This window comes from Pipistrellus hanaki (genome assembly GCF_964339955.1).
Source record: "Pipistrellus hanaki genome assembly, chromosome: 14".
Lineage (NCBI taxonomy): Eukaryota > Metazoa > Chordata > Mammalia > Chiroptera > Vespertilionidae > Pipistrellus > Pipistrellus hanaki.
In genome coordinates this window covers 150,753-169,105 of record NC_140516.1, presented here as the reverse complement: position 1 = coordinate 169,105, position 18,353 = coordinate 150,753, and positions in this window count along the sequence as shown.

Below are 18,353 nucleotides of genomic sequence, written 5' to 3'. Positions count from 1 at the left end.
TGAATGGGGCAGGGGAATTAAGACAGATAGTGGAAGGTTACCAGAGGCTTAAAACTGTTGCAAAGGCTTGTCTCTCACCTGGAGAGTACTTACTATGGAAGTATTTTATAGTAAGGGCCCTGTTTGTATGACTTTGGACCAGTGTATGTTCAGGGAGTGGTATTAGCTGCCGCATTAAAGGAGATGCTACTCGCTGGTCAGCAGAAAAAGAAAGAGGGATGTTTTAACTCTGGTAAAAAACCAGGGCATTTTGCTAAAGATTGTAATGATAGAAATGGAAGTCAAAAGGCTATGGGGAGTGGAGACAAGCAGCCTGGACTATGTCCAAGATGCAGGAGAGGAAAGCATTGGGAAAATGAATGCCACTCCAAAGCTAATGTTGATGATAATCCAATGCCCCCTAGGCAGGGAAACTTCAGGCAGGGCCAGCCCCAGCCACACCAAACAGTAGGGGCCCTATCCTCTACCCCACCGCAGCCTTTCCAGCCAGCTGTCCCAAGCCAACCGTTCAAAATCTTTACTATGCCAACCTGAAAAGCACAGGATTGGACCTCAGTCCCACCTCCCAATATGTACAAACCCCAGAGATGGGCCTTCAGGCCATTGCCATGGGAGTGCATGGTCCCCTTTCCTTGGGCATAATGGGACTAATTTTAGGAAGAAGCAATTTAACATTGAAAGTGTTTCAAATTCTCCATGGGGTGATAGATCAGAATTATATTGGAGTAATTAAAGTAATGGCACAATCTTACCTAATAATAGACAAACATGTAAATTGACCGTACCTCCACTATAGCCACAGCCAATCAGAGTGTATGCAAATTGGGAGGTGAAATATGGCAACCTCCCAGCTGTTCCAGTGGCCAGGTGTGGTAGGACACCTGCTATGAGAAGGAGGCAGGGGCATAGGGATCTACAGTGGAGTGCTGCAGTGAAGACAAGACTGCAGACTCCGGAGTCTGCAGCAAAGACAAAGATAGCAGTCTGCAGCGAAGATGGCAGACTCCAGAGTCTGCAGCAAAGCACTGAAGACGAAGAAGGCAGATTCTGGCCAGAGCAAAGGCCTGGGTCCCAGGTGGTGGAGGAAAACCTGGGTCCCAGGTACTGAAAGCCAAGGGAAGGAAGGCCTATTGCACAAATCTCTACGTGCAATGGGCCTTTATTTAATACTATAAATGAGGTCTTACCAGAAACAAAATTAGCACAAATTCAAGGTCACGCAATAGCAGAAAGAGCAAATCCTACTCTTAAGAAGCAATTACAAAGACAAAAAGGAGGAGAAGGATGTTATGTGTTAAGTTTTTTGAATTATGATGAAGAGAGCTCTATGGCGGCCAAAAGGCATCAGACCTCCAGTGCAATAGCCTCCGCCGAGTTAGTCTGGTGGAAGGATACACAAACCAGACAAGAGTTTTACCTGATCCAGTAATGATGTGGGGAAGGGGTTGTGTTTTGTATCTTTCAGAAGGAGCAGCATGGCCAATTCGGGTGCCAGAGCATTATGTGGACACAAAGAAGTTCCTTGTCCCTTCGTTCAGAAGACTGAGAGTTGCCCCGATGACAGCAATATGGAAGAAGAAGAAAGCGAAGGCTTTGCAAGGGGCCAATGTGCCAATATGAGGTCAGCTGAAGAAGTTTATAACTGAATAGCAGCAGTTGATAGAAAAAGCAAGAAGTGGAAGCTACTCCCTCAACCATGTTTCTGGCTATGTATTGTAGCATTGGTTAGCTGCCAATCTTCTGTAATGTCTTGCACAGCCAAATCCTAGGACTCTGAGTAAATATACATCAGCAGCAAAAGAAACTTCTATTTAGTAGCTAAATGTAGAAGGCCCCCTGGGAAGGCACATAGGCATTTATTTTTTTGATTTTATTGATATTTTATTGACTTTTCACAGAGAGGAAGGGAGAAGGATAGAGAGCTAGAAACATTGGTGAGAGAGTAACATCGACCAGCTGTCTCCTGCACACACACACACACACACACACACACACACACACACACACACACACCAGGGATATGCCTGCAATCAATGTACATGCCCTTGACCAGAATCGAACCTGGGACCTTCCAGTTCGCAGACCAATGCTCTTTTCACTGAGCCAAACCGGTTTTGGCTGGCATTTCTTTAATTATTGTCAGCTGAACTCAGGGCAATAGGCAGCTCCCTGGGAACATGCTTCCCCCAAAAGGTTAGACATGTTATCAGTACTGACTTTTAACCTTGCCCAGGTGTTGGGATTGTGACTTTGATATGTAAATCCAGTCAAGCACCAGGAATACTTAGGCCTACTCAAGAATACAAATAAGCTCCTTTGATCCTTAGTTTTGATGATAATTTCTGATATATAAATAAACACGCTGCATGGGCTCAGGGTCCCTGTCCCTTCATCAGTGGAGGCAGCATCCAACCCAGCTCCCAGCTTTATAAATCTATCTCTGAATCTCTTTCTTTCTTTCTCTCTCTCTTTCTCTCTCTCTCTTTCTCTCTCTCTCTCTCTCTCTTTCTTTCTTTCTTTCTTTCTTTCTTTCTTTCTTTCTTTCTTTCTTTCTTTTTCTTTCTCTCTCTCTCTCTCTCTCTCTCTCTCTCTCTCTCTCTCTCTTCTTTCTTTCTCTCTCTCTCTCTCTCTCTCTCTCTCTCTCTCTCTCTCTCTCTCTCCCTCTCTCTCTCTCCTTCCTTCCTTCCTTCCTTCCTTCCTTCCTTCCTTCCTTCCTTCCTTCCTTCCTTCCTTCCTTCCTTCCTTTTTCTTTCTTTCTTTCTTTCTTTCTTTCTTTCTTTCTTTCTTTCTTTCTTTCTTTCTTTCTTTCTTTCTTTCTTTCTTTCTTTCGTCCTTCCTTCCTTCCTTCCTTCCTTCCTTCATTCCTTCCTTCCTTCCTTCCTTCCTTCCTTCCTTCCTTCCTTCCTTCCTTCCTTCCTTCCTCTCCTCTCTTCCCCTCCCCTCCTCTCCCCTCCCCTTCCCTTCCCTTCCCTTTCTGCTTCCACTCAGAACAGGTTCATCTTTATTTCCATGATGGATGCGGGGAAAGGGAGATCCCCGCCATATCTGGCCCCACCACAGCTAAAAATGTTAACACATCTGTTGTTAGGTTTTTGCATTGGCATTGTTTGGTTATTGTTTTAATAGTAGTAGCTTAAAAACAAAAAAGGGGAGATGTAGGAAATGGCTATATGGTCAAGGCTCAGATTGACCTGTGGCAGGGCCACAAACAAGTCCCAGCTTGGAGGGCAGAGCCCTCTTAGCAGAATTAAACTTAACTTCATAGCTCTCCCTGGTTCCTTTCTAAGTAGCTAATGGGCTGTGGGAGGTGCAGCAAGTGCTGCCAAAACAAGGTGAAACTCACAAAAATGTTGTAAACATGTTGATCTGATTATAAAATAAAGCCCCAGCTTGCAGGCTGGGTCTTTCTGTGTCCTCATCCAGGCACAGGAAATCTGCTGAGCCCCAGCTGTATTCTCTTGTTTGGTCTTTAATCCTTCACTGCCTCTTCTCATGTTCACTCTTGGGTGTGATGGCATGGCATAGAAAACAATAAGGAAGAAGGTTTGACCTTTGAGCCTAGGAATTATTATAGTAACCAGTGTAAGGGACCAATCAGAGGGGATGCCAAGGCACCAGGATCTGCAGCCTTTATAAGCCATAGGGAAAGGAACTCAGTGGGACTCTTTCCCTCTCCCCATGTGGAAGTCTGTACTTGTTCTTCAATAAATCTTTACTTTTGCTATACTACTCTCTGTCTATGGATTCATTCTTTGACTCTGGTGGACAAAGAATCTGAGTTCCAAGTCAAAAATTCCATTTCACAGTGACTCAGTAGACTGTTCCTCTCCAAATCCTGAGCAAACCAATATGGAGGAAGCTTTCCCTTTATACTCGTTTGGTTTCTTTGTCCTCCAAAAATAAATGGGACTTCTGAACCTTTCATGGGATTTGCAAAAAACCCCCACCAAACAAACCATATATTGGGATGGGGGCCATGAGACCACACCTAAAGGCTGGGCCTGGCACCAGCACTGATAACCCCGCTTTAGGAGTTCATGTGTACTGTTCATGGTTTATGGCCTCTGTAAATGGGAGTACTTAGGTAAATAGGTTTTATAAGACCAGATAATTAAGGAAGGGGAAGTGACTTTACTATAGGCTAATGAGAATGTACATTGGATTACTGGTACAGATTCAGATTGCTAGCCCCCACCCCAATGTCTTATTTTCCCCATTGTTTTATTTTTTAAAATTTCTTTAAAATATATTTTATTGATTTTTTTTTTTTTACAGAGAGGGAGATAGAGTCAGAAACATCAATGAGAGAGAAACATTGATCAGCTGCCTCCTGTACATCCCCCACTGGGGATGTACCTGCAACCAAGGTACATGACCTTAACCAGAATTGAACCTGGGACTTTTTAGTCTGCTGGATGATGCTCTATCCACTGAGCTAAACCGGTTAGGGCTCCCAATCAGTTTAATAATAATAATAATAATAATAATAATAATAATAATAATTATATATATATATATATATATATATATATATATATATATATATATAAAAGGCTAAGTGACCGTCCAACCAGACAGTAGGTGCGATGCACACTAAGCACCTGGGGGGCAGATGTTCAATGCAGGAGTTGCCAAGCTGCAGTGGCTTGGCAGCAGTGGTTCTTAGGGATGTATCCTGGAACCAGAGAAGAGGGAGACTCACAGGGCTAAGTGATTCCACCTTTGGCTGTGGATTATGTTGTTGCTGGGGCACTGTCATCCCTGAATCTGGTTTACTGCCAAGCTGCAGTGGCCATAGATACCCTTAGAGCTGTGGTGCTGCCCCAGGTGAGGCCAGCCAGGGAGGGACCATGGGAAGTTGGCTCCAGGGCATATACACCCATCTCACCCAGTCCCCTCACATCAGCCACCTTCTAATTAATTTCCTTTTAATGTGCATGAATCCATGCACCAGGCTACTAGTTCACTATTTTAGCTGTAGAAAAGATATTGTTCTTGCAGAACCCACGGCACTGGAGAACATGCTGCAAGAAGACAAGTAGGGGTCTAAATATAAGGTAATGGGAACCAAGGACGGGGGTTCAGAGAAGAAGATATATTTTAAATGCAAATCAAAGGCAGGGCCTATCAAGGAAGAGCACATTCTGAGATAATCTTTGTAAGTTCCTAGACCCATATTTGAAGGTTCTCTGGCTCATCTTTGTGGGTTCTAGGGCTTATCTATGCTGGGTTCCAGGGCTCATCTTTGTGGGTCCCACAGCTCATCCTTGTGGGTTCCAAGGACAATCTTTGTGGGGTTTCTGGCCCATTTTTGCTGTTTCCAAGGCCCGTTTTTTTGTAGGGTCTCTGGCCCACATTGTGGGTTTCAGGGCCCATCTTTGTGGTTGCCTGACCCATTATTGTGGGTTCTGTTGCCCATCTTTGAGGATTCCAGGGCCCAACTTTGCAGGTTCTTTGGCTCATCTTGGTAGGTTAATCTTGCAAGATCTCTGGCCCATCTTTGTAGATTCTCTGTCTCATTTTTGGGGTGTCCAGGGCTCATGTTTTCTGGATCCAAGGCCCATCTTTTTGGATTCCAGGGCGCATATTTGTGGGTTCTCTCGCTCATTTTTGCAGGTTCAAGGGCTCATTGTTGTGGGGACCGTGGCCCATCATAGCGGGTAACAGGGATCATCTTTGCCAGTTCTCTGGCCCATTGTTGCAGGTTTCAGGCCCATCTTTGTGGGTTCTCTGGCTCGGCTTTGTGGGTTCCAGAGCTCATCTTTGTGGGTGCCAGGGCCAATCTTTGTGGGTTCTTAGGCTTATTGTTGCAGGTTCTCTGGCTCATCTTTGATGATTCCACAGCTCCTCTTTGTGGGTTCCAAAGTTCATCATTGCTCATTCCAAGGCTCATATTTGCGCGTTCTCTGGCTTATCTTTGTGGGTTACAGGGCTTATCTTTGCAGTTTCTCTTCCTTATCTTTTTGGGATCCAGGTCTCATCTTTGTGGGTCCACTTCCCATCTTTGGGGATTCTCTGGCTCAACTTTGCAGGTTCCAGGGCTTATCATTTAGGGTTCCAGGGCCCATCTTTGCAGGTTCTCTTGCTCACCATTGTGGGTTCTCTGACTCATCTTTGTGGGTTCAAGGGCTCATTGTAATGGGGACTGTGGCCCATCTTAGCAAGTACCAGGGATCATCTTTGCAGGTTCTCTGGTTCATCATTGCACATTTTTGGCCCATATTTGTGGGTTCCAAGGCCCATCTTTGCGAGTTCTCTTGGTTATTTTTGCGGGCTCCAGGGCTCTTATTTGTGGGTTCCAGGGCCCATCTTTGCGAGTTCTCTGAATCATAATTGTGGGTTCTCTGGCCTACCTTTGAGGGTTTCAGGGCCTATCATTTCAGGTACCAGTGCCCATCTATGTGGGTTCTCTTGATCATCTTTGCAGGTACCAGGACTCATCCATGCAGGTTCCAGAGCTCATCTTTGCAGGTTCTAGGTCTCATCTTTACAGGTTAAGGGCTCTTTATTGCGTGTTCCAGGGCCAATTCTTGTGAGTTCTCTAGCCCATCTTTGCAAGTTCTCTGTCTCATCTTTGTGGGTTCCAGGTTTCATCTTTGTGGGTTCCTAGGCTCTTTTTTGGGGGGGTCTCTGGCTTCATCTTAGGCAGATTCCAAGGCCCTACTTTTCAGGTTCTCTGGCTCATTTATTGAGTTCCAGGGATCATCTTTCAGGTTCTTTGGCCCCTCTTTGTGTCTTCCTGGGTTCATATTTGTGGGTCTAGTGCTATGTTTTCAGGTTTCAGGGCTCATCATTGGGGCTGCCAGAGCCCATCTTTGTGGGTTCTCTGGCCTTCATTTTGGGTTCCAGGGCTTGTTTTTGCAGGTTCTCTGGCTCATCTTTGTTCTCTGGCTGATCATTGCATGTGCTCTGGCTCATCTTTGTGGGTTTTCTGGCCCATCTTTGAATGTTCCAGTGCTCATCTTTGCTTGTTCTCTGGCTGATCATTGCGTGTGCTCTGGCTCATCTTTGTGAGTTCCAGAGCCCATCTTTGCGGATTCTCTGGCCCTTCTTTGTCGGTCCCAGTGCTCATCTTTGCAGGTTCTCTGGCTCATTTTTTGCACGTTCCAGGGCTCATCTTTGTGGGTTCTCTGGCCCATCTTTGTGGGTTCTCTGGCTTATTTTTGCATGTTCTCTGTTTCATTTTTGTGGGTTCCAGGGCTCATTGTTGTGGGTTCTGTGGCCCATTTTAGCTGGTTCTCTCATTCATTTTTGTGCATTCTGGAGCTCCTCATTGCAGGTTCCTGGGACCATCCTTGCAGGTTCTCTTACTCATCTTTGCATTTTCCAGGGCTCATCTTTGTAGGTTCTCTGCCTCATCTTTGCGAGTTCTAGATCTCACTTTTGTGGGTTTCAGGGCTAATCTTTGTGGTTTCCTGGGCTCATATTTTCAGGTTTCAAGGCCCATCTTTGCATGATCCAGGGTTTATCCTCTGGCTTATCATTGTGGGTTCTCTGGCACACATTTGTGGGTTCTTTTGCTCATATTTGAGGATTCCAAGGATCATCACTGCCAGTTCCAGGGCCCATGTTTCTGGGTTTTCTGGCTCATCCTTGTGGGTTCCAGGGCCCGTTTTTACAGATTCCAACACTCAATTTGTGATTCTCTGGCTTATCATTTTGGGTTCCAGTGCTCATTTTTTTTTTGTTTGTTTGTTCTAGGTATCATCTTTATGGGTTCCAGGGCTCTTCATTGTATATTCCAGGTCCAATCTTTGTAGGTTCTCTGGCTCATCGTTTTGGGTTCTCTGGCCCATCTTTTCAGGTTCTCTGGTCCATCTTTGTGAGTTGTCTGGCCCATCTTTGTCTCATCTTTGAGGGTTCTAGGTCTCATCTTTACAGGTTCCAGGGCTCTTCATTGTGTGTTCCAGGGTCAATCTCTTGCTCATCTTTGCAGGTTGCAGGCTCATCTTTGTGGGTCACAGGCTCATCTTTGCGGGTTCTCATGCTGATCATTGCCCGTTCCAGGGCCCATCTATGCAGGTTTTGGAGCCCATCATTGCGGGTTTGCTGACTCATCTTTGCATATTCCAGAGATCATATTGCGGGTTCTAGGGTTCATCATTGAAGTTTCTAGGCTCATCTTTGTGGGTACCAAGGTTCATCATTGCTCATTCAAGGGACCATCTTTGTGGGTTATCTGGCCTTCATTTTGGGACCAGGGCTCATCTTTGTGGGTTCTCTGGCCCATCTTTGCGGGTTCCAGGGCCCATCTTTGCAGGTTCTCTGACCCTTCTTTGTTCGTTCCAGTGCTCATCTTTGCAGGTTCTCTGGCCCATCTTTGCAGGTTCTCTCATTTTTGTGGGTTTCAGGGCTCATTGTTATGGGTTCTGTGGCCAATTTTAGCTGGTTCTCTTGCTCATCTTTGCAGGTTTGAGGGCTCATCTTTGTGGGTTGCAGGCTCATCTTTATGGGTTCTCATGCTCATCATTGTGGGTTCTCTGGCTCATCTTTGCACATTCTAGGGCTCATCATTGCGAGTTCCTAGACCCATCATTGTGGGTTCTCTTACTCATCTTTGTGGTTTCTAGGGATCATCTCTGCAGATTCCAGGGCTCATATTTGCAAGTTCCAAGGCCCATCTTTGCAGGTTCCAGGGTACATCCTAGCGGGTTCTCTGGTACATAATTGCGGGTTCTCTTGCTCATATTTGAGGATTTCAGGGCTCATCTTTGCGGGTTCCATGGCTTATCTTTGTTGGTTCTCTGGCTCACTTTTGTGAGATCTCTGGCTCATTTTTGAGGGTTCCGGGGCTCATCATTTTGAGTTCCAGTGCTCATCTTTGCTGGTTCTAGGTATTATCTTTTCTGGTTCCAGGGCTCTTCATTGTGCATTCTAGGGCCAATCTTTGTGGGTTATCTGGCCCATTCTTGCAGGTTCTCTGGCCCAAATTTGCAAGTTCTTGTCTCACCTTTGAGGGTTCCAGGGCTCATCTTTGTGGGCTCTCTGGCTCATCTTTGCAGATACCAGGGCTAATATTATGGATTCTGGGCTCATCATAATTTGGGTTCCAGAGTCCATAATTGCAGGGTTTCTGGTTCATCTTTGAGGATGCCGGGGCTCATCATTGCAGTTTCCAGGGCTCATCTTTGCAGGTCCATGAGTCATCTTTGTGGGAACCAAGGGTCATTATTGCTCATTCAAGGGCTCATATTTGCGGGTTCTCTGGCTCATCTTTGCGGGTTCAAGGGTCATCTTTGTGGGTTCTTTGGCTCATCTTTGCGGGTTCTCAGGCTCATTTATTGAGCTCCAGGGCTCATCTTGCAGGATCTCTGGCCCATCTTTGTGTCTTCCCAAATGCATATTTGTGGGTCTAGTACTCATGTTTGTGGGTTCCAGGGCTCATCATTGGAGCTGTCCGGGCCCATCTTTGCGGGCTCTCTGACTCATCATTGTGGATTCTATGGGTCATCTTTGCAGGTGCCAGGACCTATCTTTGCGGCTTCTCTAGCCTTCTTTTTGGGTTTCAGGGCTCATCTTTGCGGGTTCTCTGGCTCATCTCTTCAGCTTCCTGGGCTCCTCTTTGTGGATTCTCTGGCTCATCTTTGTGGGTTTTCTTGCTCATATTGGGGGGTTTCAGGGCTCATCTTTGTGGGTTCCACGGTCCATCTTTGTGGGTTCCAGGGTTCATCTCTGCAGGTTTCAGGGCTCATATTTATGGGTTCTCTGGCTCATTTTTGTGCATTTCGGGTCTCATCACTGCAGGTTCCAAGGCCCATCTTTGTGGTCCAGGGCTCATCCTTCTGTGTTCCAAGACCCATCTTAGGGGGTTCCAAGACCCTTCTTTTATGGTTCTCTGGCTCATTTATTGGGTTCCAGGGCTCATCTTGCAGGTTCTCTGACCCATCTTTGTGTCTTCTTGGTCACAAGTTTGTGGATCTAGTGGTTATGTTTGTGCGTTCCAGGGCTCATCATTGGGGCTGTCAGGTCCCATCTTTGTGGATTTGCTGACCCTTCATTGCAGGTTCCAGGGCCCATCTTTGAGGGTTCTCTGGCATTATTTTGGGGTCCCAGGGCTCATCTTTGCAGGTTCTCTGGCCCATTTTTTTGGGTTCTCTTGCCCATCGTGGATCTGAGGGCCCATCTTTGTGAGTTCTCTGGCCCATCTTTGCAGGTTCCAGGGGTCATCTTTGCAGGATCCCAGTACTCATCATTGCTGGTTCTAGGTATCATCTTTATGGGTTCCAAAGCTCTTCATTGCGTGTTCCAGGGCCAATCTTTGCAGGTTCCAGGTCTCATTGTTGCAGGTTGCAGGCTCATCTTTGTGGATTCTTCTTTTAAAAATATATTTTATTGATTTTTTACAGAGAGAAAGGGAGAGGGATAGAGAGCTAGAAACATCGATGAGAGAGAAACATCGACCAGCTGCCTCTTGCACACCTCCTACCAGGGATGTGCCCACAACCAATGTACATGCCCTTGACCAGAATCGAACCTGGGACCTTACAGTCCACAGACCGACGCTCTATCCACTGAGCCAAACCGGTTTCGGCCTCTTTGTTGGTTCTTATGCTTATCATTATGGGTTCTCTGGCTCATCTTTATGGGTTCCAGGGCTCATCTATGCAGGTTCTGGAGCTCATCTTTGCGGGGTGTCTGGTTCATCTCTGCGGATTTCAGAGCTCATATTGAAGGTTGTAGGGCTCATCATTGTGAGTTCCAGAGCCCATCTTTGCAGGGTGTCTGGTTCATCTTTGCGGATTCCAGGGCTCATCATTGCAGATTCTAGAGCTCATCTTTAAGGCTCCACGGCTCACCTTTGTGGGTACCAAGGGTCATCATTGCTCATTCAAGGGCTCATCATTGCAGGTTCTGTGGCTTATTATTGCAGGTTCTCTGGCTCATCATTGTGGGTTCCAGGCTTCATATTTGCGGGTTCAAGGGTCATCTTTGCGGGTTCTCTGGCTCATCTTTGAGGGTTCTCAGGCTCATCCTGTGTGTCGGAAGGCCTATTTTTGTGGTCCAGGGCTCATCCTTGTGGGTTCCAAGGCTTATCTTTTTGGGGTCTCTGGCTTTATCTTAGTGGGTTCCAAGCCCCTTCTTTTCAGGTTCTCTGGCTCATTTATTGCATTCCAAGGCTCATCCTGTAGGTTCTCTGGCCCATCTTTGTGTCTTTCTGGGTGCATATTTGTGGGTCTAGTGTTCATGATTGCAGGTTCCAGGGCTCATCATTGGGAGTGTCAGGTCCCATCTTTGTAGGTTCGCTGACCCATCATTGCGAGTTCCAGGGCTCATCTCTGTGGGTTTTCTGGCTCATCATTGCGGATTCTATGGCTCATCTTTGCAGGTTCATCTTTTCGGGTTCTCTGGTCTATCATTGCAGGCTCCAGGGCCCATCATTGCGGGTTCTGTGACTCATTTTTGCGAGTTCTCTGGGTCATCTTTTTGGTTTCTCTGGCTCATTTTTGCAGGTTCTCTGTCTCATCTTTGTGGGTTCCAGGGTTCTTCATTGCATGTTCCAGGGCCAATATTTGTGGGTTCTCTTGCTCATCTTTGCAGGTTTCAGGGCTCATCTTTGCAAGTTATGCTCATCATTGCGGGTTCTCTGGCACATCTTTGTGTCTTCCTAGGAGCATATTTGTGGGTCTAGTGCTCATGTTTGCGGGTTCCAGGGCTCATCATTGGAGTTGTCAGGGCCCATCTTTGCAGGTACTCTGACTCATCATTGCGCATTTTATGGCTCATCTTTGTGGGTGCCAGGGCTCATCTTTACAATTTCTCTGGCCTTGTTTTCTGAGTTTCAGGGCTCATCTTTACAGGATCTCTGGCTCATCTTTTCTGCGTTTTTTTTTTTTTTTTTTTTCTCCCATCATTGGGGGTTCCAGGGCCCTACTTTGCAGGTTCTCTGGCCCATCTTTTTGAGTTCCAGTGCTCATCTTTGTGGGTTGTCTGGTTCATCTTTGCATGTTCTCTGGCTCATCTTTGCAGGTTCCCTGGCCCATCTTTGTGGGTTCTCTAGCTCTTTGTCTGTTCCAATGCTCATCTCTTCAGGTTCTCTGGTCCATCTTTGCAGCTTTTCTGGATCATCATTGTGGGTTCTCTGACCCATCTTTGCAGGTTCTCTGTCTCATCTTTGAGGGTTCCAGGGCTCATCTTTGAGGTTTTAAGGGCCCATCTTTGTGATTTCCTGGCCCATATTTGCATGTTCCAGGTCTCATTTTTGCGGGTTCTCTGGCCCATCTATGCGAGTAGCAGGGAATATCTGCAGGTTTTCTTGCTCATCATCGAAGGTTCTTTGGATCATCCTTGTGGATTCCAGGTCCCACCTTTGCGGGTTTCAGGGCTCATCTTTGTGGGTTCTCTGGCTCATTTTTGCGAGTTTCAGTTTTCATCACTGCCAGTTCCTGGGCCCATCATTGCGGGTTCTCTTCCTCATCTTTGTGGGTTCCAGGCCCCTTCTTTGTTGGTTCTCTTGCTCATCTTTGTTGGTTCCAGAGCCCATCTTTGCAGGTACTCTGGATCTTCGTTGTGGGTTCTCTGGTTCATCTTTCTAGGTTCCAGGGCTCATCATTTCTCTTACCTGGGCTCATCTTTGCGGCTTTCAGTTCCCATCTATGCGGGTTCTCTTCCTCACCTTTGTTGGTTTCAGGGTCATCTTTGTGGGTTCCAGAGCTCATCATTGTAGGTTTTCTGGCTCATCTTTGCAGATTCCAGGGTTCAACATTGAAGGTTCTAGGCAGGGGTCTTCAAACTACGGCCCGCGGGCCACATGCAGCCCGCAGAGGAGTCTGATCCTGCCCTCCAGGTTTTTTGGGCAGTGAGCGCAGCCAAGGTGTTACAGTAGGAATTAGTAGTTCATATAGTCCGGCCCTCCAGCTCTCTGAGGGACCGTGATCTGGCCCCCACTTTAAAAAGTTTGAAGACCCCTGTTCTAGGGCTTTGGGGTGAAATGCTCTGGAGATGTCAATTAGGTCTATCTGATCTAGTGTGTCGTTTAGAATTGCAGCTTATTTGCTGATTTTTTTGTCCCAGTGATGTCAGTGGTGTATTAAAGTCTCCTTCTGTGATTGTATTATTGTCGATCTCTCCCTTGATATCTTCCAGGAATTCTTTTTATGTATTTGGGTGCTCCCTCATTGGGTGCATATATGTTTATTAGGTTTATATCCTCTTTTTGTATCAATCCCTTTATTATGATAAAGTGGTATTCCTTATCTTTTTTATGGCTTTCCCTTTGAGGTTTATTTTATAAAAAATAAGTACTGCTACCCCAGCTTTTTTTTTTTTTTTTTTTTTTTTTTTTTTTTTCACTTGCCTGAAAGGTGTTTTTCCATCCCTTCACTTTCAATCTTTATGAGTCTTCTTCTGAGGTGGGTCTCTTGTTGACAGCATATATATGAGTTGTGTTTTTGTACCCATTCAGCCACTCGATGTCCTTTGATTGGAACATTTAGTCCATTTACATTTAAAGTTATTATTAAAAGGCACTTGTTTATAGCCATTTTTATTTTTTGAGACTGTGTTCCTTCTTATCTTTTTATCTTTGTTTTTACACCAGTCCCGTTAGCATTTCTTGCATTGTTTGCTTGGCAGTGATAAACTCCCTTAGTTTCTTCTTTTTTTTTCTTTTGTCTGTGAAGCTCCTTATTTTCTCTTCAATTTTGAATGATAACCTTGCTGGATAGAGTATTTAAAAATTTTTTTTTAACTGATTATGGTATCACATAATTGTTCTCATCCCCCCAATTTCATCCCAAACCCCTCCCTACATATGCCTCCCCCCTCCCCATTGTCCATGGCCACTGGCCAGGCCCATATACATGCACACAAGTCCTTTGGTTGATCTCTTCCCTGTAGAGAGCCGCCTGAGAAGGCACATGGACATTCTTTTAACTCTGATCAGCTGAGCCCAAGGGCACTGGCAGAATCCTGTTATCAGTACTGATTTCTTAATCCATGTGCTTGGAATGAGGAACAAATAGGACCTTGACTCACCCAGGTCTTTTTTTTTTTTTATCAATCTTTATTGTTCATATTATTACAAAGGTTCCTCATTTCTTCCCCCCTCCACCACGTTCCCACCCCACCCTCCGCCCTCTCCTCATCCCCCATTGTCCTCATCCATACGTGCAGTTTATGTTCAGTCTCTTCCTCCCTCCCTTTCCCCCATAGTAAATCCCTTTTCAGATAGTAAATCAGTTACTTAGCATTTTCTCATATCAATAATACCTCCACATGCCCAATGATACATTTCACACAAAAGACATTTCCAAATAGGTCAACCAGCCTCATCCAGGCCCCACCCAAGGCACTCACAGATCAACACCCCAGCCCTATACTAACTCGACACATCCAGATCTAAGCCTTCATCATTTGATTCAGCAGACCCTCAAGTTCCCACAAAAGTTTCCAGCCATATCTGAGAGGCAGCCGTGGGGCAGGGGCAGGTGAGGGGCGAGCTGTTCTGGGCCTGGCTGCTCTGGGCCTGGCCTCTGTTGCTCTGGTTCGTTCCACAACCAGCTGCTCCGGGTCTGGTCACTGCCGCTCCCGACCTAGTTGCTCTGGACTTGGCTGCTGCTGCTCAGGGCCTGGCTGCACCCAACCTGGCCACTCCAGGCCTGGCCACTCCCAGCCTGGCAGCTGCTGCTCCAGGCCTGGCCACACCCGACCCGGCTGCTCCGGGCCTGGCCGCTCCAAGCCTGGCAGCTGCTGCTCCAGGCCTGGCCATACCAGACCCGGCTGCTCCAGGCCTGGCCACTCCCAGCCTGGCAGTTGCTGCTCTGGGCCTGGCCACACCAGACCCGGCTGCTCCGGGCCTGGCCGCTCCCAGCCTGGCAACCGCTGCTTCGGGCCTGGCCGCACCAGACCCGGCTGCTCCGAGCCTGGCCACTCCCAGCCTGGCAGCCGCTGCTCTGGGCCTGGCCGTTCCCAGCCTGGAAGCTGCTGCTCTGGGCCTGGCCACTCCCAGCCTGGCAGCCGCTGCTCTGGGCCTGGCCGCACCAGACCCGGCTGCTCCGGGCCTGGCCGCTCCCAGCCTGGCAGCTGCTGCTCCGGGCCTGGCTGCTCCCAGCCTGGCAGCCCCTGCTCTGGGTCTCACCCAGGTCTTGATATGCTAAATCTTGTACCAAAAAATAAGGAGCTTACCCAGATTTTGATGAATAGGATCTGGGCACACCCAAAACTCCTTTTGACCTTAAACTCCCCTTTGGAAGCCAATAAATATGCTGTGTTGTCTGTGGTGAGTGTGACTGCCTCTCCATTAGAGAGATGGCACCCACTTAGCTCCCAGCTTTATGAATCTATTTCTGCCTCTTGTCTATTTCTTTCTTTGATTTCTTAATCCCCAGATCCTCCCCTCAGGAACCTGTCATTTTTCTGTGTGGGATGTGGAAAAAGGAGAAACACCACACTTCCCCTTTACCCCCACCCTCCCATACTTTCCCTCTGAGGTTTGAGAGTCTGTTCGCTGCTTCTCTTTCTCTGGGTCTGTTTTTGTTCATCAGTCTATGTTGTTCATCATTTCCTCTAGATGTGTGAGATCATGTGATCTAAGAAATACCCTTGTAAGAACCTAAACTGAGACAAGCCATAATGGTTATGCTGAGAGGCAAATGAATCAGTCTGTAGTGATTTCCTTTTTGGGCCAACAGTTCTTTTGAGTCCCAATTTCAATGTCAAATAGCTCCTTATGTGTACATGTCAGCCATGGTATTTCAGATCTGGTTGGTGGACAAAGGGTGGTGATGCAGGTTTGACCGTCTCTGGTTTGTTCCTGGGCATCCTTCAGCAACACACAGCTGTTGTCTTCTGGTATGGCGAGGTGTCGTCAGCATCTTCCATCTCTGAATTGTTTCTCTTCTGTCTTCATGGCTGGAGCACTTCTGTCTATTCCTCTCTGTTACAGGATTCCAGATGATCTCAGAGTTGTTTTCTGAAAATATACAAACATATGAATAGAGTATTTTTGGATTCAATCCACTTTGTAGATTTCCTTCCATTCTTTTCTGGCCTGATGGGTTTCTGTTGAGAAAACATTTGATAATCTAATGGAGGTTCCCTTATATGTAACTTTCTCTCTCTCTCTTGAAGCCTTTAAGATTCTTTGTCTTGAATATTTGCCATAGTAATTATGATGTGTCTTGGTGTGAGTCTTTTTGGGTTCATCCTGTTTGGGACTCTCAGAGCTTGTGTGACTTCTTTTTTTTTTTTTTTTTTTTTTTTTTTTCCACATCAGGGAAGTTTTCTGACATTATTTCTTCAAGTAGTTCTTCTAACCCTTGTTCTTCTTCCTGTTGTTCTGGCACTCTTATTATTTATATGTTGCTTTGTTTCATGTCCTATAGCTCCCTTAGGTTCTCCTGTCTTTTAACTTTTTTCTCCAATTGCAATTCAGTTTGGCTGTGTTTTGCTTCCCTGTCTTCTAGTTCATGAATTTGATCCTCCACTTCTCCTAGTCTAGTGTTGAAACTTTCCATGTTTTTTTTTATTGTAACTATATCACTCTTCATTTTTTCTTGATTCTTACATAAGTTGTTGATTTTTTCATAATTTATTCTTGACTCTTGCATTAGGTGTTAATTTTTTCTTCCATCTGATTTATAAACTCTATGACCCTTATTCTGAATTCTTTTTATGACATATTGCATGCCTCTGTTACACTTAGTTGCTTTTCTGGCATTTCCTCCTTTCCTTTCCTTTGGAGGTATCTTTGTTTATCCATTTTTGGTCTCACTTACTGATCTAGATGTCAAGCTGTACAGGGGCTACTCCTTGGGTGGCAGTAGATTCTCTGGCTGCAGTTGCTCCTTAGATGGTTACAGTAGCAGCTGCTTCTTATTTGGTAGCAGCTCCTCTGCTGAGTGCTGTTCGCTGCAGTGTGCTTCCTCTGGCTCTTTGAGGCTGTTTGTATAGCTTCTGTTCCTTGGATGGGGTTGAGCTGATTATGAGGTTGCTGAGGAACTGGCTGTTCCCACCATTGCTGCTCCTTGGACATGGGCAGGCCATGTGAAGCTGCTGTTCTTAGGCCTGAGGTGGGTTGCTCATGGATCTGTTGCTCCTTGGCTAGGACCAGACTGCTCACATGTCTGCTATTCACGTGGTTGCAGTGCCATGGGATAAAGCATTTGGCCGGTAAGAGGGGCAGGGGCACCTGCTTCCGAACTCACAGGAGCCTGCTCCCTGGGCAGCTGGAGCCTTGGCGACCGTGGGATCACAGCCTAGGTAGCCTTCCCCTGGTATGGGTTGCTGTAGAGTCCTAGGTGTTATATGAGGGCACCCTGGTTGGAGTTGAGGTTGGGAACCTGGTTACAGCAGCTCTCTCCTTCAAAAAGGCTAGGCCCTGAAGGATTAGCTGACTTTCCAGTACTGTTTGTGATGGTGGCAGGAGCTGCCTAGTTAGGCGAGCCTGATTAGACTTCCCCTGAAGGTCCTGTGGGATCTACCTGTGCCTCACTCACTCACTTACACACATATACCCTTCCTGACCACACATTCCTCTTTTACTCCCTCACTCACTCATGCTCTTTCCTTTTCTTCCTGTTTCTATAGTTGGGTCTGGGGTGTTGTTGACCCTTTCATAGATAGAGTTTTCTCTCCAGGTGTCTAGTTATGTGGCTTGCTCTCAAGCCCCTTGGCCTGACTGGATAAAATTCACCTAAACAAGACACAACACCAAGGGAACTAAGCACAAATGTACTCACACCACCAAAACCCCCAATATAAGTGACCCCCTGAGAAAAGAGAGATAGGGCAGATAAAAGAGAGCACAAATGCTATGGAGGAGAGAAAAAGATATGGAATATAAGACAAAGGAATAAGAGGATTGGGGCAGAATCTGTAGAGGCTGAGCTTATATAGTGAAAATAAGATTAAGAATTGGATGAACATGGGGAGGGCCTCAATTTAGTAGTAAGGAAGTAGAAAGGGAATAATTGGATGAGAAGAAAGAGAATGAGAAGAAAAAATAATAAATTAAAAAATTTATTTAAAAATGGTATAAAAATTAAAAACAGCAAATAAAAAAGTGATGAAAAATAATGTGAACAGAAATAAATAAATAAAAAAGCATCAAACCAAAACAGGAAAACAAAGGAGAAAAGAAAAAAGAAAAAGAAAGAAAGAAAAAAGAGATAATAAAAATTAAAGTGAAAAAAAAAGTGGAGTGTCTTCCTTTGGCTGGCTTATGATTCTATTTGTCTGAACTGTTCCATTAGTCAGTTTCCTATTGCTGAGGCTAAAGATTACTATTTAGACCAGTCCTATGTCCTCAGGAAGTTTTCAGATTCCTTGTATTACTCAAGGTGTGATCTGGGTGTGGCTATATTGGTTGTCTGGAGACTGGAGGGAGGGGCTATCTCAGGAGAAAATGGCTACCA